Consider the following 7908-nt stretch of genomic DNA (forward strand, 5'->3'; position numbering starts at 1 on the left):
GAAAACAATTACTCTGTAACCCTAGGGGGCGACCTTAACATTGACTTCTTACAGCACTCGTCGGTTCAAGGAGAAGTTATGAGAATTATTGAGGCAAATAGTTGTATTAATGCAATTCACCTAGCGACACGTGTTACATCTAGAACGGAGACCTCAATCGATGTCTTTATTACGAATTCTGAAATAGAAAAACATAGCGCCGGTGTTATTGATTACCCCTTGAGTGATCACCTCCCTATCTTCCTCATGCTAGATAACCTAAAGCCCACTAATCCCTTGAAGAAGCCTGTACCAGCTGTAACTTCACGTGATATTAATCCCACTACACTAGAGCGTTTCAGCACAGAACTTATGCGAGTTGATTGGACAGAGGTTTTCCAAACTTTGAATCCAGAAGAAGCTTACAACAGTTTTCTAGAAACCTTCCAAACGATATATTTTAGATGCTTCCCCCAAAAGTACGAAAACAACCTCGAAAAGCGCGAAAACCATGGATAACAAAAGAGTGCTTAAAAGGAATTCGGGAAAAAAATAAACTTTTTCAAAGATTTCTTAAAAGAAAAGATCCATCCGTTTTTCAGAGATTTAAGCAACATCGAAATAAGTTAAATAGCCTCCTTCGTGATGCCAAACAACGATATCTGTATGATCTCTTCAATCCTGAAGTACTGAAAAGGTCTGATCTCGTATGGAAAAGGTTAAATGCTATACTTGGCCGAACGACGCATAATGAATCAGTATCCGTAATTGCTTCTAATGGCGTCGACCTAGCAGGGAAAGAATTAGCTGATGCCTTCAATAGATTTTTTGTTTCAGTAGCAAACAGTAGTTATAACCCTAGGTGTGCTGAGTATTTAAAGCCACAAGTCACAGAGAGCGCATTTCTAACACCCACCTCAGCGCATGAAATATCAACCATTATTATGTCTAGTAAAAATAGCAAATGTTCTGACATTGACGGCCTGCAAATTCAGCCAGTTAAATATGTCATAAATATAATCTCTACAATTCAACATATAGTGAACTGCATTTTTGCAGAAGGCGTTTTTCCAAAGAAACTGCAATTAGCCAAAGTTGCTGTAACATTTAAGGATGGCGACACTAACAGTTTCACAAACTACCGTCCTATTTCCATTCTACCGGTTTTTTCCGAGTGTGTTGAGAAACTTATACTCATCCGCATCACTAATTTTTCAGATAAACACAACCTTATAACAGAGTGCCAAGTTGGTTTTAGAAAGGGACGTTCAACAGAGACAGCTCTGTTGACTCAGAAAGACTATATTTTGGAATCATTTGAAAAAGAACATTACACATTAAGTATATTTGTCGATTATTCTAAGGCTTTCGATTGCGTTAACCACAAGATTTTACTAGAAAAGTTGGGGTGCTATGGTTTTAGAGGAACATTTCAAAAACTAATTGAATCTTACTTTGCACATCCCCCAAGAGAAATCCCAACAGACATTCAGGCTGTTGGACCGACAGCCAATCCGGAAATTCGGCATATCGGTCTGTCGGTCTGATGGCACCCTGTTGGCCTGATGGCAGTCTGTCGGTCTGATGGCAGTCTGTCGGTCTGATGGCAGTCTGTCAGTCTGATGGCAGTCTGTCGGTCTGATGGCAGTCTGTCGGTCTGAATGCAGTCTGTCGGTCTGAATGCAGTCTGTTGGTCTGAATGCAGTGTGTTGGTGAAGCTATAGGTCCGATGACGAGATTGACTTAGGACACATGCTGTGAGGTGTGGAACTGGTTTACAAGTTTGGCAAGTATGTAGGCCTTTTAGCAAAATAAAAATAGAGAAGTTCATTTTGTGCTGCTCACTCATTTATTTGCGCTGCATGTCGCCGTGCTTTTGCGAAAGGTGCTTTCGCACCACCTTTAGCCTGGCTTCAGTGGGCTCCGCAGACGCAGCCTGGCCACATAGATCTGAAAAAGAGCTGTAGATAGAGAGAATTAAGGGTTCAATGACCTTGTGAACAAAAGACCATGTGGTAAAAGGGTAACAAATATTGCCAAACAGGTTGCCAGTAAAAAGCAACACTTTGGGGAATAAACTAATACCCTGTAGCATTTTTTCTTGCAAGCTAACCCATGCTGGGCCCGTAGCAAACCATTATTCATGAATGGCATTCAGGCACAATAGAGTTTTAGCAGTCCGTCGTTCCGTTGGTTACGTTGTTACAGGGTTGCCGGAACCGGTCTGCGCCTGTGCGCGCGGAAGGGCGAGGAGGCACGGACATGGCGAAGGCAGGCGTGCGGAACTTGATTGATTGATTGATTGATTGTAGGGTTTAACGCGACGACGCAACGCGGGCGATAAGGCGCGCCATACTGGAGGGCTCCGGATTAATTTTGACCACCTGGGGATCTTTAACGTGCACCGAAATCTCGTACATACGGGCGTTTTTGCTTTTCGCCTCCATCAGAAAAGCGGCCGCCGCGGCCGGCGTGCGGAACTAATCCCCCCACTGTGAAGAATGCCTAAGTGCCCAGACGGGTCCCGGTAAACACGCTAGCTACGTACGTGACGGAACAGACGGACTGCTAAAACTCTCACATGTGAGACCATTTATTGTGCCAGAAGTTTCATATTAGGGGATGCTTGCTTTTGCGAAATTATGAGTTAGCTATGAGTTCTGATGCCAGATATCACATGCAATACCTTTCAGGGATGTGACCTCTGGTGTCAGGGCTGGTTTGGGCTTCGTTTTTGCATGGCCCTTGTTCACTACGTTCCGGTGCTACATTAATCTTCTGTGCAGATTGCCTGTTTCGCCAATGTACACTGATTTGCATTCGGCGCACGGAATCTAATAAACAACACCTGGAAGCTTGAAGCGTGAGAGGGGTCTTTCACGCTGACAATGTCAGAACGTAGCTTGCTAGTGGGCACGTGCACGATGTGCACACTGTGTTTCTTGAAAATGCGTGCAAAAGCGTGATTGATGTGTAGGACGAGAATTGCAGCACGTTTTGACACAGGCCTTGTGGACGCTTCTGCCTGCTAATGTCAATGCGGATTCCTGCTATTCGCCCTCTTAGCTTCTTTTTGAATACAATGCTTTAGGCAGCCACAAGGACTGCATCCAAACGTGCAGTAATTACCTACGTCCCACACATCAGTGAAACTCCCGCACGCATTTTCAAGAAACGCAGTGCATACATCGTGCATGTGCCCACTAGCAAGCTGCGTTCTGACATTGTCAGCGTGAAGGACCCCCTCTCACGTTCCAAGCTTCCGGGTGTTGTTTATTAGATTCCATGCGCTGAATGCAAATCAGTGTACATTGGCGAAACAGGCAATCTGCACAGAAGATTAACGCAGCACTGAAACGAAGTGAACAAGGGCCATGCAAAAACAAGTTCACTGGCAGAGCACCGTGAGAGGACGGGACACGTGGTCGACTGGAACAAGGCGAAATTACTGACAACTGAGTGCAATCTATCTTCTCGATTACTGGTCGAGTCCCTCATCGTTCAGACGACGCCCAACATTATCAATATAATGGATGGCAATCCGCACCATATCTATGCAAACTTATTGCACTGCGTAATGCCAAATATATAGCTTCGTTTTCCACGACACATGCTCACCGTGAACAAGCACCAAACCGTTAAATGGGTTTTTTGACTTGGTCAGTGACCTACGTTTCATCATTGCAATAATGCTTTTACCTGCCTACACGGCATTTTGTCAAACACTGGACTACACTACATGAGCCATTGCCGTTCTTAACCTGCACCAGAGTATATAACCTTTCACTACTGCTATGAGATAGACCCATAAACGCACTTCAATATGGTCTTTATATTTAGCTCTTGGAAACATGCATAATTTCACCTTTATGTTGCACCTGCTACAGCAGCAGGTAATATTCCAAAAACATGAAGAAAGAAAAAAACGGTGGTTTAACACGCCAAAGCTACACTCGGGATATGGGGAGCACTGTAGGGGAAGGCTTCGCATTAATTTTGACCACCTGGGTATTTTTGTGCGGACCGAAATATCAGAACACGGGCGTCTTAACGTGTTGCCTCCATCTGAAAAGCGGCCACACCAAGCGGTATCTAACCAACATTCGCCTCCACAGGACACCACCCTAGCCACTGCAGTCAGTTAAACATATGAAATAAAGCAAGCTTTGGAGTGCAAATGAAAATATTAATCACACGTCTTATTTTCCCAATTGATCTACCTTTTGAAATCCACCATGCAACCCCCCTCCCCTACCGGCCTACCAAAACACCTTCGTCTCAAGAGGTAACCAGGCTGTTGTTAATGAAGTAAGTATTTACAATTCGAGACTTGCAACCGTTAAAGTCATGCACTTTGTTTTAGAGATAAGCGACATTAGCCATTTGCAGCACCAGGAGTTAAAATTGTGTTAAGATCTGATTGAAAGCATTGACGGTAGTAGTTGAAAGAAATTGTGTGATAAATTACAACATCATCTGCAAATAGACCTACATGGGAGGATATGCAACATGGAAGATAGACAGGACCAAGCAACCTGCCTGGGGGGACAACAAAGTGGCACGACCAAAAGTATACAGTTACAGTTATTAGGAGAAGTAAACTGCATTTGAGAAGAATGAAAATCTTTCGCTCAAGTGAGGACATTAGGGTGAAGTTTGAAAAGTAGTCTGTGGTGTGCAATGCGATTGAATGCTTTACAAAAATCGAGAAAAACTACCGCAGTTTGTAAGCCTGCGTCAATGGATCAATGTCGATCGTGAACAAATCTTGAAAGTTGTGTTTCTCAAGTAACCCTTGTGAAAACCGTGGTGATATTCGAATGTGATATTGTGATTTTATAAATAATTAGCCACCTGAGAGTGGATGAAACGCTCCCCGACCTTGCATATGGTGCTTGTTAGGGAAATTTAATGGTGAAGTACAGTCTCCTGATTTAAAGATTGGTGCTACCTCGACTATCTTCCAATTATTGAGGATAGTGCCTGTCATGAGAGACTGCGAAAAAAGCGCTGTCGGAATTCTACAGACTGCGGGATGTACTTTTCGGTATAGTATGATTAATACCAGTATGATCTGAAGTAGATAAAATTGTTAGCTTACTTAAAATGGAAAGTAGTTCCACACGAGTTTTTGTTGCAAGTTCAAAACCATATCGAAAGATCCTAAATGTTTGCTTGGCTTGATTACATACGAATACTTGCTTCAAAGTCAGTCCAATTTCTCTTTTTGCCCTTTAGTCATCGGCCCCAGATTCTCTTCAATATCTCTGCTAAGCAATGACACGCTCCATACGCACAGCACTGCTTCATGAAAATGTTTCAAATAATCAGAGGCCACAGCTCTGCTAACAGGTATACATCATGGCAGGTTCCACAACATGCAATAACTAACCTGAAAGTACATAATCGGTGGGTGTACCGGTATGGCAGCAGTGCCTGGACCGATGTGTCGAGCAAATGCGCTGGCTTCTGAACGGGTGGTCCAAGCGGCCAGATGATGGATGAAGGAATGACCATTCCTGGCAGCAAAGCGTACAGAGCACCAACGAAAGGCCAGGCAGTACTTGGGTACAGCAGGTGCAGTGTCGGTTGGCCAAGGGAGGCCCTGGCAAAGCTTTTGAAACTGGATTGGAAGGCAGCCGACCCAGGACAGCCAGCAGCAGCACCTGCAGGTGCATAATCTGAGTGTGCTGACACTTGTTGAAATACAAGAAGAGCACACACAAAGCACGAATGCTTACATCAAGTAGATTTTTAATCGCTTAAAGACAGTAACCTCCAAGGCACTAATAAGAACAATCCCGGAACACCCCAAGTGAAATGTAGGTCACAGTAACAAGGTATTTAATAGACCCGCAGGTACTGTGAGTGGGGTATGCATGATATATGCAAAGCTCACTGCTGAGCTAATTTGCATGGAACGCATGCTAGCAGCTAATCTGCATCCCTTGCTTTCAATAGGTTCTGGTGTGTGATAGTTGAGGCTCCTCCATTTCAATGTCTGACTTGTATCTGCACGTTCAATTCTCAAATATAAATCGAGTTGAGTGAGTGCCTACAGCTTTCTTGTTAGTCTCTGTATGGCCTGCGGTTTTGCGAAAATGAGAACTTGCGAATTCGCTCAATTTTCTGCACTAATTTAAACATTAAATATGCCTCTGATATCAAGCCCCAGACTTCCCGAGAGCTACTCTGACGGAATCGGCAGGCGCCTCGTTGGAGTTGTGAAATCTCCCCCACTACCCCGAGACAAATCTCTCCCACTACCCCGAGACTATGCTAGCTCCCTGCGAGGCCACATGCGCGCATTTCACCTTCAATTTGCACGTATGTGAATTCTATACCTCTATGAACTCTCAGACGGGCGTCGTCATATTCGTGCCGGACTCGTGAAGCTCGGCAACTTCAGGCGTCGTGAAATCGCCGCACTCGCTCGCTGGCGCGCGGCCCGAACTCTCACCGTTTCCTGCCCTTGCATACCAGTTTCTCTCACTTGCACTTTGTAAATTCTCATCTGTTTAACTACACCTCCTGCGTCCTCATCTCTTGCCTGCTTTTCTTCCAGCACAACTCCGCCAGCACCCGGTCGACGCGTACGCTGTCGGGGTGCGTTGGCGAGCGATTTCACGACGCTGTGGCCGAGCGTCACGAGAACAGCACGCATATCGCGGCCCGAAGAGCGCAAGGTCGCAACGGCGGCAGCCGGTCTCGCGAGCGCAATAGCTGCGAAGCGCAGTGCACGGAATTCGGGTACGGGGGGAGACTTCACACCACCTACGAGACGCCAGCCAAAGAATCAAGTGCACGCTTTCTTTTTTTTTTTTAGCAGCCGTGTACTACAGCGCGAGCATCGTAGCCAAGGTCTAGCTTCAGCGTAAATTGATGCTGACTTCTGCGGAAACAGTGGACTGGGCGCGAAACAAGTATGCTAAATCACCTAGGCTCTCAGAGTAAATGAGATGGGGGTTTAGTGAACCACTGAACTCGTTCCAACCAAATACAGAATAATAAAAAATGCGTACTTACCCTAGCAAAAACGATGTTTCCAACGTACGATTCTCCTTCACTGTCGTCTTCATCTCGCGGACACGAACAGGCAGCAGGCTTTGTTCGAACGCAATGTCATCCACTTTTGACGCGCACTATTTTATGCGGCGATGATCGGTCTTCCCGGGTCTCCATGTTCGACACACGCGTAGGTTGGAAGGGTAGACATCACCCATAAAGCTTTTATAACTATGATTTAAGCTTGAAATAGATAAAACTGAACCAGCAACTACCCGGCACAACACGCCATGAACAAACACACAAAAAGTGAGAGATAGTTGCCAGACTTCAATAGCAGCACCTTTATGTTTGACAGAAATTGTGTTAGTGCTGTAATATTGGTAACTATCTTTCTGATTTCAAAGTCTGAAAGGTGTTTATAACTCGAATTTGAGGTTTTTAAACGCAAAAGGGAATACACATATAGTAACTGACATATATACTGATATTGTAAAGAAGTTTCGACGTTTGTTTTGGTTTTGTTTTCACGGCGGGCTTCTCAAGGGAGAAGGGGCGAGACAACAAGCTACTTTGGGTTTAGGAAGAGGGTGGTAAATGTCGGCGGGATGGAAAGCAAGCAACAGGCGCTTACCCTGGTCTTAAAAAAAGAGCTAATAAAATCCTCGCCCGAAAAAAAAAAAAAAAAAAAAGCGAGGTTCGACGAGGAATCGAACCACGGACCTTCAAAACAGTAAGCGGACGCGCTACCACTGAGCTATCCTGACAAGTGGTCGGGGCCCGCCTAAGACAACTGTATACTTACGTAAGTTGTCAACGAATCTTGTCGTTTGTGTTTAGTTTATGCTGCATTTTTGAAATTCTGGCTGTCCTAACGCTTATTTCTCACGCACCGATCTTGCAGACGAGGCCACATTGCTAGCG

The 7908-nt window shown here is 44.9% G+C and overlaps 1 long non-coding RNA gene across 1 annotated transcript; it reads right to left on the reverse strand.

Annotated features, from left to right (window-relative positions):
* Nucleotides 1-1668: 1668 nt before the first annotated feature.
* Nucleotides 1669-7258, reverse strand: LOC144149050 (uncharacterized). Its single transcript, XR_013318148.1, has 3 exons — nt 7006-7258; nt 5372-5645; nt 1669-1940 (listed from the first exon to the last, which is right to left on the reverse strand). It is a non-coding gene; the product is annotated as an uncharacterized LOC144149050 (long non-coding RNA).
* Between the last annotated feature and the right edge of the window lie 650 nt (nt 7259-7908).

This window comes from Haemaphysalis longicornis, unplaced genomic scaffold, assembly GCF_048455015.1.
Source record: "Haemaphysalis longicornis isolate Haplotype H1 unplaced genomic scaffold, Haemaphysalis longicornis Haplotype H1 scaffold_8, whole genome shotgun sequence".
Classification (NCBI taxonomy): domain Eukaryota; kingdom Metazoa; phylum Arthropoda; class Arachnida; order Ixodida; family Ixodidae; genus Haemaphysalis; species Haemaphysalis longicornis.